This window comes from Lycium ferocissimum, chromosome 11 (assembly GCF_029784015.1).
Source record: "Lycium ferocissimum isolate CSIRO_LF1 chromosome 11, AGI_CSIRO_Lferr_CH_V1, whole genome shotgun sequence".
NCBI lineage: Eukaryota > Viridiplantae > Streptophyta > Magnoliopsida > Solanales > Solanaceae > Lycium > Lycium ferocissimum.
The window spans coordinates 65,655,347-65,670,953 of NC_081352.1; the positions used below are offsets into that span (position 1 = coordinate 65,655,347).

At 34.7% G+C, this 15,607-nt stretch overlaps 1 long non-coding RNA gene across 2 annotated transcripts; it reads left to right on the top strand.

The window, feature by feature from the left end:
• Nucleotides 1-5,753: 5,753 nt before the first annotated feature.
• On the top strand, nucleotides 5,754-15,603 carry LOC132037940 (uncharacterized). Of its 2 annotated transcripts, none has more exons than XR_009410138.1 (4): nucleotides 5,754-6,092; nucleotides 8,627-8,755; nucleotides 8,819-8,953; nucleotides 15,286-15,312. It is a non-coding gene; the product is annotated as an uncharacterized LOC132037940 (long non-coding RNA). The 2 variants fall into 2 exon arrangements; XR_009410137.1 differs by lacking the exon at nucleotides 15,286-15,312 and adding an exon at nucleotides 15,342-15,603 and having other exon boundaries at nucleotides 5,757-6,092.
• Nucleotides 15,604-15,607: the final 4 nt, after the last annotated feature.

Here is a 15,607-nt window from a genome sequence, read left to right on the forward strand (position 1 = left end):
CAGGCTTCAATCCAGGTAGTTTTCCTTTAACTTATCTTGGTTGCCCTATTTGCACTGGAAGGAAGATAATCCAATATTTTACTAAAATTCTTAAAATAATTGGTGGTTGGCAAGGTAACTTACCTTCCCATAGTGTAAAGCTATAATTATTCAGCAAGTTTTTCAATCTCAAGCTTTACATCTATTGGTTGCTATCTCTCCTCCTAAAACAGTTTTGAAACAAATTGAGAAATGTTTTGCAAACTTCTTTTGGGTTAAACTGAAGGTAAAACAAGTACCATTGGAGTGCTTGGAAAAACCTTTGCTATCGTAAAGAAGAAGAGAAGTTGGGGTTCAAAGCCTTAACTGATATTCAAAGCTCTTTTATCTGAAAAAGATAGCGGAGATTTGGACCCAAAAAAGTTTATGGGCTGATTACTTGGGATCTAAATACTGCATAAGAACTAACTCTATTGCTAGATGTTGCAATTCAGGTTAATCTTAGAGTTGGAAGGAATTGCTTGAATGTAGGAACACTGTTGAGCCCCATATGTTCTAGAGGATTAATTCTGGCACATCACTCTTTTGGTAGGACAGTTGGACAGGCCTTGGTCCTATTGCTAAGCTACTTGAACCTGGTCCTAAACCAGGAAATACCCTTGTAAAGGAATTCATCACTGATAGGAAATGGGACATCAGCAAGCTTGAAACCACTGTCCCTCCCGATCTGCAGAATCTTATTAGCAAAATCTAGATTGTTCATCATACACTTCATGACACTTGTATTTGGACACAGAATAATGATGGAAGCTTCACTACTGCTTCTGCTAGATAACTCACCAGGAGAAGGAGAAACAAAAATAATACTTTCAAAAACCTTTGGCATAAGGGCATCCCTTTTAATACGGCTTTCCTGAATTAGAGAATGATTAAAAGAAAACTACCAATGGATGAAATGATGGCCAGGTTTGGAAAACAAGTAGTTTCCAAATGCAACTATTGTACTAACCCTCAAGCTGAGACAGTGGACCATGTCTTCATAGAGGGAGAAATTGCTGAAAGAATATGGAGGTTTTTTGCTAACCCCATGGATATTAAAATGCAAAAGGGATTCATAAAGCTGTTAATGTGAAGCTGGTGGGCAACTGACTATTCCAATGCTTTGCATAATACTCTTTGCAACATAACTCCTACATATATAAACTGGGAACTATGGAAAAGAAGAGGTGCAAGTAGGTATGGGCAGAATTCTTACTCTACAAGTAGAATTATCAATCAGGTTAATTTTCAAGTTAAAATTATCCTGTATAAACATTTTACATAGATTAAACTTCATTTGTCTTGGAAAGATATTTGTTCTATTAGGATAACTACTTAGCTTTTGTCAACTTGGGGAACAAGTTATTGGCCTATCAAATTGTCAACTACAAGCTCAGCGTCATCGGTCACGGTGTAGTTGCGACAGTCGATCTGCAAAGTAGATCATATACTTGTAGAGTTTTTGATTTGGACAAAATACGTTGTCCACATGCAATGGGAGCGCTTTGGGTCCAATACGGTGATGACTTGAAAATATCTACCTTTTTAGCACTTGTGGCACAACTTCAGCAGGAGGAGTAGCAATAGACTTCTGTGGAGTACTTGGTTTCCTTACACTACAATCAGCAAGTGCCTTGGAAATTGTTTTAGCCCTCTTACGAATTCCAATAGGAGTATAGGGTGAGCTAAGCTTCTTAGATGGATTGACACCCCTCTTCAAACTCTTTATAGGAGAATTTGTATCTTTTTGTGCCTGAACCAACTCTTCAACCTTGTTTATCAAATCATGCATTTTCAGCTTGTAAGTATTGCATTCACAAGCACAAGAAGACACCTTGGAGGAACCGGCACCAACTGAAGAATATTTACCCAACATATATGGGATATCTGTGGTCTGCCCACCACCACCACTTTGGTGAGTATATCCACCAACTCTATCACCACCATCATCATCATCTCTTCTTTTATCAGCAAGACCTTCCACAGCTTGTCTTGCAACATTAACAACAGTATTAATATCAACACCATCACCAATACCAATACCACCACCAACATCAACATCACCATCACCACCATCAACAACACCAGCCCTTATGATGGTTGTGGCTCCAGTCAATTCTTCTTTTATCTGATCAATCAATTCATCAGGCGCAGATTCCCCAAGCCCTAAACTAACAAGACATAACATGTGCAACTCTCATTTTTTCGGGATAAGCCGTGGGTGCACAACCTAAAACAAACAACCAGATATATTCAAATGGTTGGAAGAATTTACAAGATGTTGTAATAGGTTGATAAGTTAACAATTTAACAAATAACTTGACCTGTTACAGCAGGTGTCAAACTTGTTCGATATTTTCCAACAAGTGTGTAATCTGTTGCAACAACCCCCACACATGTTCCAACAACCTCCTCAGTTGTTGCAACATATTCTTCTACTGTTGGAAAAACCAAAACAGTTGTTGCAGCTTCCTCTACAAGTGTTGTGATATTTTCTAACATATTGTGAAACTGTTGCAACAACTGAGTCAGTTGTTCCAACATCTTAGGAGTTGTTGCAACATATTCAATATCTGTTGGAATATATCAGAATAGTTGTTGCAGCTTCCTTAGCAACTGTTTTGATTTTTCCAACATATTCTGAGGTTGTTGCAACGGATAAATGTATCTGTTGCAACAAGTAGTTACTTGTTATAAAACTATTCAGGGATATTTTCCAACAGATTCTAACTTACTGCTTTCTTTGGGGGGGGGGGGGTTAAAAGGATCAAGATTCATTTTTTTGTTGTTGTTTTTGGCGATCAACCATCTAAGGATCCTTGGAAAATAAACTTCTTTCGAGTAGTCCCTGCCTTGACTCCGGAGGTGAGGAATGGCTTCAAATGCCCAGGCCTCGAAAAAATTATGCCACCAAAAATCAGAATAATCAATGAAGGAAAAGAATTAAAAAGATAAAATATTGAAGAAAGAAAGTTTACCATGAATGCCCAAGGGAAGCCATAGATGTTAGAAGTCTTCACATTAGGGTTCAAAGTTTTCAACAAATAATCAACAATCAACTTAAAACTTTCATGACCCCATGGATAGTTATTGAATGCCTCATGATTCTCCGAGAGTTCAATCAAAACCAAGTTGTTATTATTCTTTACATTCTTTGCCCAAAGAATAGAATGCACAAACTAAACTAAGCACAATGACTCCTTGTGCTTTTTTGACATAGCTTTTGACTTCAAGTCTTCTAGAAACTTTTCTACCTTGTAGCTCTTTCCAACAACGTCCACTAAATCCAAATCATCATCAACCTTGGCTTTGCTTTTCTTGCCTTTCTTGGTTGCTTTGGATGACTTGGGTGTCTTGGCTCCCTTCTTTAATATAACTGTAAGAAGAGGCTGAGAAGGAGCATGACACCTCAGTCCTGTGATTATGGAAAACTCCTTGATGCCAAAACAAACTGGCATGCCACAATAGTTTATCCATATCTCATCAGTTTTGCTACAAATAATTCTTCGTTTGAGAAGACCATACACAATGGTCATTTGAAACCTTGCATTGTTGTCCTAAGGAAAATCTAGATACATCCCAAAACATTTGGCCTGACGAAATCCTCCAAGTCCTCCTCTTGAAGCATCTTCCTAAAGTAATCAAAAGGCTTGCCCATGACTGATTTTACAACAAGATCATCATTCAAATCACCTAATTTATCCATCGGCATCTGCACACGTAACTTCTCAATACTAAAAGTTTTGACAACTTCATCAGTGGAAGGTTTGTCAATATCAATCCCAATAGAGGACTCAACAGCCTCGGTCGTCGACCTTTCAAAAGAAGCATTTTTATCCTCTTCATTTTCTTCTTCATCTTCTTCGGATTCTTTATTGTCATCATTATTTTCATCATGTTCTTCTTGTTCTTGTTCTTGTTCTTCTTCTTCTTCTTCTTCTTCTTCTTCTTCTTCTTCTTCTTCTTCTTCTTTTCATCTTGTCTTTTTTTTTTCTTCATTGTCTTTTTTTTTCTTCTTCTACTTTCTTGGCAGCTCCTAAACTCGCTGAGAGGTTTACTGTTCAGCAATTTGTTCATAAAGAATATTTGCATGTTCAGTAAGATCATCTAATGATGCCTCCTTGGCTCTTTTACTAACTGTAGATGATTGCTCCTTTTTTTTTCGTGGAGACATTTTATCTACACGTAGGAGATAAACAAAAGCAATTTTAATTGATTTGTGCATCATTGAAAGTAAACAAATAATGAATTTTTACAACAGTTGAAGCATATGTTGTAACAAGTATGTAATATGTTGGAACAACTCCATCATATGTTCCAACAACTTCATCAGTTATTGCAACAGATTAGACATCGTTGGAAAATATCAATACGATTCTTTGCGGCTTCCTCGGCAACTATATTGATTATTTCCAACGGATGGATAATCTGTTAAAAACTGACCGATGAAGTTGTTGAACATATGATGGAGTTGTTCCAACGTATTAATCAAGAAACCATCGGAACAATTCTTCATGCTTCCTCGAAAGAATCGTTTTAAAAATTTCCAACAGATTGTGAATCTATTGCAACAACAGATTCACTTACTGCAACAACCTCAACAACTGTTTGGGTGTTTACCAACAGATTACTCAGCTGTTGGGTAAAAAATAAACAAAGGCAAGACCTTTTTTCCTAAGCCTTACAAGGACAACAACAGGACAATAAAATCTCTTTCACTATCAGCAATATCAGTGTACATTTAGAAACACAAAACCGTAAAAAATTGAACAAAATACGCACCATTGAAGAGACACCCTACCCATGTTCTTCCTCTTCTTCTTTAACCAAAATTCATCATTTTCATACTTTAATTTCAAAACCCTAACTTTTGAACCAGAAAAAACATCTATTTCACTACGAATACACAACCATCACAAGTTAAACAAAATACACCAGCCTCAACTATCAAACAAGTGCTGAATTTGCTGCAACAACTTACTCAACTGTTGGAAAAAATCCAAAAAAAAAAAAATTCAAACCCTTTTTTCAAAACCCCAAGGAGAACAAGAACATAAACAGGACCAAAAACCATAATTTCACAGCCACATACACTATTTAAAAACACGCAAACCCCAACAAGTGGATCAAATAGAGTAAATAAGGGTTTTGTCAAGCCCAACAACCCCTTTTTTATAAATCCTAAGGAGAACGAGAACATAAACAACACCAAAAACCATAATTTCACAATCACATACACTATTTACAAACACACAAAAGCAAATACAAGCAAATAAGGGTTTCTCGAGCATTGAACAACAAAATAACAACATTGAAGACAAATCCATGTTATTATTCTTCTTAACCAAAATCGTCATTTTTCACACTTTGATTTCAAAACTCTAACTTTAAAAGAGGAAAAAGTTTAGCGATTTTACAGAGAAATAAAAAAAAAGCACTGGTTTTGAAAAGCGATTGACTTCCCGATTCGGTTCGCTTTGAAGGAGCCCGAGTTCAAGTTCGTGTGTCTTTGAATTAGAGCTTTTGATTTGATATGGACTGATGTTGATTTTGAAATAAATGGGGGGTTGAATTAAATGAATTGGGGTCTTTTTTGTATTTTGTGAAAGATTAAGAAGTTTGAAAAAATACATTTTAAATCCTAATTTTTTTAAACCCAAATTTAATTAAATTTTGATTTCATATGGTCCCCAGAAATCACCTGTGCGCTGTGGTAATTTCACAACTTGAAAGTCCCCTCTAGTTAATTCTTCGCAGCAACTTTCTCAAATAGCAACTTTCTCAAATAGAATGGCAATCACATCCTCGTGGTGTGATGCGTCTCTCGCCAATTTTTAGCTCAACAACAACGAAACGAAAGGATATTACCCAGTTTATGAGACATAATATCCGGTGGTTAAAACTAAAAGTGGAGGGGCGAAAAAGAGGCGCAAATTTTGTCAAAAATTTCCCCGGCCCAAACCACTCCTCCCAGGAAAAAAAAAAAAAAAGAAACCCTTTGACACAAAGGATTTTCAACTCTTATTCGTAACTGCTACTTTGCCCTGCCTTCCAGATTTTAATGTCTGGATTTCGTAAGTTTCTATCTTCCTCGCTAAACTAAACCCTATTATAGCAATCTCTGATTTATCCTAATTCTTTTAAGCTCATATAAGGTGTAGATATGTGTTTAGAAAATTTGATTCCAGATTGGTTGATGTTTTTCCTTTTGATGTTTATGTGGTTTGAGTTGCAAATTGGGTATTTAGACCATGTAGTTGAACGAATGAGGCTTCAATTTTGATTTCCTTGTTACATTTGACTTGAAAATGGTTCTAGTTAAAAGTAACGAGTTGTTCAAAGTTTTTATATTTATAGTTAAGTCCCTTATTTAGTATAATTTTAAGTTGAGTCCCTTAGTCTATATAAGCCTAAGAAATTTTAATTGTAATTCTATGGGTCTTTCAATTTGTAATGTCATTGGTTAGAAACGGTTAAATTGATTTTGAATTTTTCTAATTTAGGATAAATATACTAATCGCCTGAATTTAAAGTATGCTCGATCTGTTATTTTGTCTATGTTAACTTTAAAATTTGATTATTACTCTATTGCCCTTGCTTGGTTGAATTGAATTTTTAAGCTTACGTGTTGTGTTAATGATTGGTTTGTGTTCTAGTATATAACATACTCTAGGATTTCTGATAGTTGTATGTGCGAATTGATGCAATAATTAAGCATGAGTTTTCATGGAATATGGATGAAAGAGCTTCTGTCTAGCTGAGTTAAACTGTCTGTTTTTCTACATGATTTGCCATTATCAAGTGTTATGCAACTATATATAAATGCTAAAAGTGTGGTTCAGTTTTTTAATGGTGATAGAAAGAAAGAATGTTGAGATCTATTAGAATCTTCAAAATTTTGCTGCAAATATCATTCCATAGAATATTCATTCTACGAGCAAGTCCTTCTTTTATATCATTGAGCTCACATGCTGCTAAATTTTGCTATTATTGGCCTCTATAGAGTCAAGGTCGTAATCTGATTTTCTTAGTATCTCCTAAACAATTCACTCAAGAGAACATGATTTAGGTTCTAAAAGACCATAAACTAATTTATATACGTGTCCTTTTTTTAAGTCTTCTCTAGTTAAGTGATCTTTTAGTTAACATACTTATATATACTTATATCACAAGAAGATACCGATTTACTATATACTCATAATGAGATGGAAAATTTGGAATCTCCTATTTAGGCTTTTGGACTCTTAATTTTTCTATTGAAACTTATTTTGAAAAAAAAAAAAGGCAATTGAGCTGAAAGAGATTTGAAAAATTAAGCTTCGAGTGCCATGAAAGAAGGTTAGCTGGACAATACGATATATTTGCAATTTTTATCCAGATTATTTTGCATCAAGCTCCCTGCCCAATGTTTTTTCTTAATTTTTTTTTTTTTTTAATTACTTAAAGAAAGGGGAATCAAGAAGATGGAAAAAGAATAGTGAGAATCGAAATCAGAGCAGCTATGTGTAAGACAAGTTGTTTGGTGCCTTTTGCATAGATTATATGGGTAACAAATGGACTATATTCAGAAAGGTGTAATTGTGCATGGATTTGTCTGCTAGGGATGAGTTAGAGGAGCCAATTTTCTTTTATAATCCCAGAATGTTGAATCGGACAATTATGTCATTCGATGTGTTACGACGTACGAGTAAGTGGAAAGTAAATCTCCAAAAGATTCTTATTGCATACAATTCTTATATTCTATACCATAAAAAATCTCAAACCATTTTAGTTGTACATTAAAGGGTGATGTTTTTTCAATGGATAAACAAGTGTCAGAATTGAGTTTGGCTACTCAATAACTAAGAGAAGGTTCAATGGTGCCTTTGGATAAACATGAAACTTAGTCGATGGTCTACCGGTGTATTTGTATGGTTGTTGAATGAGCTATTCTAGTGCTAAATGTTGGATATGAAGAGTTTAAGGCCGAACGAGATGGTGTAGTTTGCCAAATTAAAAGGACTTAACTTTTTCAATAATTGTTTGTTTATATTGGATGATAGTTGAAGTTGACTGTGACAGGAGACAGGTATCCATGAATTAATTAGACTCTATTGTGTTAACTTCTCAAACAGAGAATGAAGATTCTGTACCTTTAAGAATAGACTTGGAAACAGAAAGATAATATCTTTTGAAAAAGCAAGACTTGGAATATAGATTCAACTAGGAAAGACATCTTGAATCCCCTCAACTAAATGTTACAGATCCTAGAATATTTTAAAGTCAATTTGCCTATATGATAGAACTCATGTTATGACCAAGCGAACTTTGCAGTTCATCTAAATGGCCACGATTTTTGACATTGCACAAAACATCAGCTTTCACATAGTTGATGTACCTTTCTTGTTACATGCCAAAAACCTCTCATAATGAATCAACATTTGGTAGCAAGTCACATGTGTAAACTGAGAATTAGTGTAGACGGAAAAGTTGTGTTTCCAATCTATTATGTGCTTGCTAATGTATTTGGATAACTTGATGTTCAAATTTACAAACTACAATTCATGAGATAATATCTTGAACTCGTTTAACATATTCATTGCCTTTTTCCATTTATTTTTTCTATTAGCTTGATATGAATCCATTCAGTTTCGGAAGTCTGAAGTGGTATTAACTTCAAAAGCTGAAATATACATTCATTACGCCTCGTGCCTTAGGAAGGAGATATGGGAGAAGCTTGAGATCTTATTGCCTCAAGGTACAATATTTCTTTTAATTGACTCGGTACTTTGTTTTGCTTGACTTTAATGGAAATTTGTAGGTCCATTTGATTCTGGAAGGTGATTAGTAAGAGGTTAGAACAAGTATAAAGATCTTAATTTGTGACGGCAATATGTACCCCTTGTGCATGCACTTACGAGAAGACATATTTATGAGAAGATAAGTTGGAACACATGTAAGCTTTCTACCATCCATTCCATGATAACTATTTGCAATAGATTTAGTGATATCTTTTATTGTTGAATCGGATGAAGCGTGATTATTGAAGCTAATCTTATTGTGGTTGTGATTTTCTGTTGGCTATTAAGTAATACTAGTATATATATACTGTAATTAGGTGGATATATTACTGGGCTTAGTATTTTATTTTAATTTTGTTTCTAACTGATCAAAGTGCCAGAAATGAAATGGTGATGGTTTAGAATAATTCTTCTTAAGTTCATTGCTTTTGCTTAGACAAGTTAACTAGCATGGCAGAAATTTAAGACATGGTCTATTAGCAATGACACGTTAAAAATAGATATTTGGAGTTATAGATGGCTGGTGGAAATTTGATGTGGTCACCAAATAGATAGGGGAAATTACTCAAAGCATAACCGCCGTCAAAGATTGTCCTGTTGATTGAAGGTCTGATTATAATGTCAACCAGTTCAAGGTTATTTGGATTTAGTTAAGTTTTTTTTACAGTAATTGAAACTGGACAATGGCCAATTTTCTAGTCTAAGTAGTGATATGATATGTGGGCATTTCTGAATGTTGCATAAGTGTACTGATACGTTAAAAATTGAAGATTGAATTGTCTAATAATTTTAAGGTTTATAGATGTGTTGAAAAAATGGGAGATTAAACTGTCAAACTATTTAAAGTTGCGCCTGATAGTGCGGCTATTCTTCTGTTGGTGGGTTTTTGTAATAGATTGACATTTTTACGAATATTAGATTTAGGCCTCATTTGTTTGCACTTAATGGAGGTCTGATATGAATGGTTTAGACCTTAGGTCATTAACTGCATTTATTTACATTAAGATCTAAGCACTTATTTGATCTGAATAGGTCTTAATCATTAAGATCTAGAACAAAGTCTTAATATCACTAAGAGTTATTTTGTACGGATAATTTTACCACCAGCTCCACCCCCTCCCACCACCCACCCCCAACCCTACCCCCTCCCTCCCACTCGCCACCACCCCAACCCCTCACCCCCACTTACCCAACACTACCCACCTTATCCCAACCACACAACCAACCAACCCACCACCACCAACCCACCCCCAACACTACCCCCCCCCCTCACCACCACCACTACCAACTCCACCCTAACCCCCACCTACCCACCACTACGCACCCAACCCCACCCCATTCACTACCCCTACCCCATACGCCCCTCTCACCCACCTACCTTAACCCCCAAAACCCTCACCCTACCCTCAAACCCATCGCACTACCACCTGTTGACACCCGATTTTGTCCCGTCTTCCCCCAAATACTTATTCACATTTTCAGCAATTTAAGAAATAATTATTTATATTTTTTTTTACTATAATTATTAGCTTCTATTAATGCCAGCGTTTTACTATTTTGTTGCCGTCACTAGTTGTTATTATTTTGTTACCACAATTATTATCATTATCATCATTATTATTATTATTATTATTATTATTATTATTATTATTATTATTATTATTATTTTATTACCGGCATTATCATAATTTGCATTATAATCATTTCAGCATTTTTACCGCATTATGCACACGCATCGCATTTGTTTTCGCAAAATCAAATAATAGCGTTTATTTACTGTTGACTTTAAAAATATTATTACACGGCTATTACGAGGTAATATAATTTTATTTTTTATCTGAGCACTAATAAATACATACTTTTGTATTTTGGCACACTGAGGTCATTTATGCAAATTTTGGAGCCCAAAATAGCACAAGAAGAAAATATATTTTAGCCCATCTGTTCCAATCAATTTATGAACATTTTCGGACCAGCCCATATCATTTTAATTCACTACTCAACCCCATTTTAATACCCAGCCCAATTTTTTTTTAATACCCCAGCCCAACGTTTTAACTCATTTACCCGGTCCATTACCCGGACCTAACCCGACTCGCACAAGACAAATGAAACCTTAGGGTTTCTATTCTTTTTCTTCTTCAACGCCGCACACCCCACTCTTTCTCTTTCTTCTTCCTCTCTCCCACGCTCCTCTCTCTCTCTCTTCTCTGCTTTCTCGACCAAAATGGCAAGGCGACAGACGCCTTTCACCTTCCCCAGGCCTTGCATGGCCATTTCGGGGAAGGCGATTAATTTCCGATTCAGAGTCAACGGTTGAAAGCTTGGATCTGTGGCATCTTTTCCCGCTTCTGCTTTCAAATCTGAGAACTCTTTAATGGACTTCGTCCGTTTGTGAGGTAAATCTGTCTTTATTAGTTTCTTTTTTTATTTTCGGGTACAAAAAGCTTTTATGATTTTTGTCTCCTTCTTCTGATTCTCTGGTAAAAGACAGACAAGAGCCCTATACGTTTTGGTTTGAAAGAGCTCGATCCCGCTCAATTTTCAAAACCCTAGATTTTCCCCTATAAATAATGGTTCCTGGTTTCGTTTTGAAACAAGGTTGGACAGATGGGAAAATCCCCCTAAAATTTTAGAACTTTTTTTAGCCGAGAAATTTCCTTCAAAATTGAAATAAGCTTTTTTTTTAGCCGCAAAATCCTCCCTAAACAAAGCACAAGTTTAAGCCACCTGAAAATTCCCTAGAAAGATTAGTTTATTTTAGTGGTGGTAGCATTGTTCGATATCAAAATATATCTAAATCACATTCTTTGTGTCCGCATTTGGTTCTGTTCGGGCTTGAGGAAGTACCAACTCGACGGGTTTGGAGTGTTTTGAGGTATATCGGAAGCTCGCGCCTCACTTCGCTGCACTTGAAGAAGGTCAGTGCAATTTCCTCCCATTTTTTAGCCCGTTTCGATTTTTTGACGCATACTTGTTTCCTTGTTTAATTGTTTACTATGCTTTCGGTTTCGAGTTGGAGGTTGTGTTTAAAACTCATTGTCTGATGTCCTATGTTAGTTTGGTTTATTAGTTAAGCTTTTTTTTTTTATATGTTAGTTTCTAGTTAACATGATCGTCAGCCTTTACGCTTCAAAACTTCCTTGTTTCCCTGTCATCAATACTATTTTAATTCCCCTTCAGTGTGTTTAATTTCTGTTTTCCTGGTAGTTGAATAGCATTTGTGGGAGCATGTATATTTCTGTTTCATTAGTATGCTTCTGTCTGTTTCTTGGTTAATCCAGTGGCATTTGTTTTAGCTTAATAGCATTCTGTATGTTTGTTAGCTTAGCTACAGTTTGATGGTCAACAACATATGTGTGTGTGTTCAAGCTTCAGTTTAGTTCTTGGTCAACAGTGTGCATATCCTAGCTTAATTTAGTGTAAGTTCTAGTAGTGTCTATATGCTCAGGTCTGGATGGCTATTGTTGATAATGGGTCAGTTAATCCATTGGTATAGTTTCTGATAGCTGTTCGTTTTGCTTAACCGTATGATACTTTGGGCACATAAGCATGATAGATTAGTTCCTTCCACTTGCCTTAAATGTGAGTGGTTGTGTGAATATGATGTGTTAGGATAAACGGTCATCTCATTCGTTATTCAGAATCAAGAAAACTGCTAGCATGAATTTCACATCTTGCCTTAACTTTATGTTGGAGATTGCTAACTGAGTCTTCTTTTATCTTTATCTAGTGCTATCTGGTTTGGGTACCCCTAATAGGCCTGTTAGTTAATCTATCATGCTTTGCCGCGAGATTGCTTGTCTATATTGCCATGCTTAGTCCCAACTTGTATTGATGAATGTAACTTAGATACTTATTAAGTTCTGTATGTTACCATGGAGTTTTTTTTTTATTTTTTTATTTTGTCTAAGTTGGGCTGAATCGGTGCACCATGAAGTAATTCCTATTTGATTCTGCCTAGACATAGATTCTACAGTATACTTGGTATACAAGTTATATATCTCAAAATGCTAGCCTTCCTTATGGGATCTTGAATCTGCCTGAATATTATAAGTTCATGTATAAAGCCGTTTATGCTTCTGTGTATGTCATGTCCCCTAAGTCTAGAATATATACATGTGGATATTGTAAATATACCGCGTTTGATTATGTATATATCTGCGTATATTGCTGGTATACTCAACTGAAGCACGTTAATAGGGAGGTTAGATTGGTCATTATGGATCAAGCTTAAACCCTCCCCGGTGTTAGCCATGCCTGGGATTCATGAAATCCCTTGGAACTTGTGCAACATCGGGAAGACGGGGGCGAAAGCTTTCCAATATTGACCTTCTATATATCCCTATGGATGTGTATACATGAGGTATACTTGAATATACCATATATATACATAATCTATTGAATTGTCTTAAGTTTACATTTTATATATGTTTGATCTTTCATTTATTAGATACTAATCCTTTTCCGTTCTTTTGCATGACCATCGCATATGAGTCCGAGGGACTCGTTCGTCTTCCGCATTCAATGTTGGGCCGAGGCCCAATGAAATATTATCTTCTCCTCTGTCCAGCCATCCGTTTGCAGCAAAGAGAACAAAAAATATATATAGCAAAACAAAATTCTGGGCCAAAGCCCAACCGGCGTGAACAGTCCCACAGGCCTAAAAAATGGGCTGAACCCATTTCCGACAGCAGTCCCATTGCAACAGCCCTTTTTAAAAAAATGGGCTGGACCATTTATATTTTCACTTCCCATTTATTTTGTGTATTTAATTTTGCAACTAACTCTTTGTTTGTTTTATTTTTCTTAGCTTAAATGAACCTTAGCAAGATTAGTGGGTTTAGTTTTAGTGACGGGTAGTTAGGAAGACTAATAATTAATTCCCCGAGTTTCATTCTCTTTTATTATGTTAAAATTATTTGCAATACCTATAACTTATATCTTTCTTAGAATAATGGGTTTATAAAGTGGTATAAGTATATATTGAAGCTAAAGGGAATCATGATCCATACTTACTATCTTGAAGATTTCGAAATGACATTAATATGGAGATAATAATATAAGTATATTTTATAAACGTTGTTTCTTTCAAAATTCATCCAACTAAACATATTTTATCCAAGCCTAGTTAAATAAAGTTAGGAAAATAAAAAGAAAATTCATCACCTTTTGCATTCCGTTTATAAAAAAAGGAAATTTAGATTAGACAAAGCATATCTAATCAATAGAATTTTGAAGCTTCATTTATATTATTTTAACCTCTTGCACTTTGTTTATAATAAGTCTAGATTTTCTACATATAATGTAATTTTATCTCAAGCTTAAATTGGCTAATCTTTTCTTATTAGCTTCTAATTATGTGAAATTTATTCATATTTCGCAAGTTTCAATGGCATATTATTTCAAAACTTAGCAACATTTATAAGTTGTATTTAAAACCTTTTTTATATAAATTATTATATTTCCTATAAGTCTTTATTTAGATGGCGTTATTATATTTAAAAGCTTTAACAATATTTGTAAGTCTTATTTTAAATATTCTTTTATGCAAAATATTATATCTTCTTTAAGTCTTATTTTAAGATAACATTACTATTCTCGTTTTAAGTTTAACAGTATTTATAAATTTCATGTTAAAAGTATTTCTTTTACGCAAATTACTATATTTTTCTATAAGTTAGTTTAGACGGCATTATTGTATCTCCTTTAAAACCTTAGTAATATGTACAAGCTATTTTCTTAGAATTTAAGCACTACTTTTAACTTAATTAATTAACCTAAGTTTGGTCGGTAAACCGTAGTTAACGGATTCTAGAGGATGCCTAACCCCTTCCCTTTAGGATAATTAGAACCCTTACCTAGAATTGAAAATTAAGCAGATCATTAACGGAGGTTTAGTTAGCTTTGCCTTAGTTAATAATTAGGTGCCCTAATTCACCTTAAAATCAATTAGGTGGCGACTCCTTAAAAAATAAAGCAAAAATAGGAATCTCCAATATGTTGTACTCTAATTTAACCCGTTTAAATGGGGTATAATACCACCACCCACCCCAACCTATCAACCCCCCACCCCACCCCCAAAAAACCCACTTACCACCACTACAAACATCTCCATCATTACTAGCAAACATAAATGATTCATTTTTTTATCAAATAATATTTTTATTTTATTAAATTTGTATTTATTTTCTAATATTTAGTTACTTTTTATTTGAATTGTATATTTATTATGTTTAAATAAATACATTATGCACGTTCAGATGTTGAAAAACAAGCAGTCTTAATCATTCAGTGTTCAGATCTAAACACAACATCTTAATCATTCAGATGTGCATTCAGATTCAGACGTCTTAATCTTAATGAAAACAAATGAGAACTTAGTGATATTGGCGCAAGGCGTGCAGACATATTGCGACATGTTCTTCACTTCTTTGTTTTACATCTTATAGTGGTAGCAATCTTAAATTATTCATTTGCTTCTTAGTAAATGCAGTTATTGGAGTTTTAAACTAAACTAACATGAACTTTGTCTTTTAACAGATCAAGGGAGTCTAAAGAATGCATCCTCGAAAACCGTGCCCAGCAAGTTGTAGCAGCTGAAATTGTTGAAGCACAAGCGAACCCTACTTTGTTTGGACAGGGATTGTTTAAAGATGTAGTTTCTACATGTTACAATTCTATTTTCCTATTTTAGTAGAGAAAAATAATGTTATGCAAGTTGGATGGATATATTTTCTGTAATATGATGCTCTTGTTCTTTGATTGACCATGAAATTTATATAAATATTGATATGTTTTTGAATGTG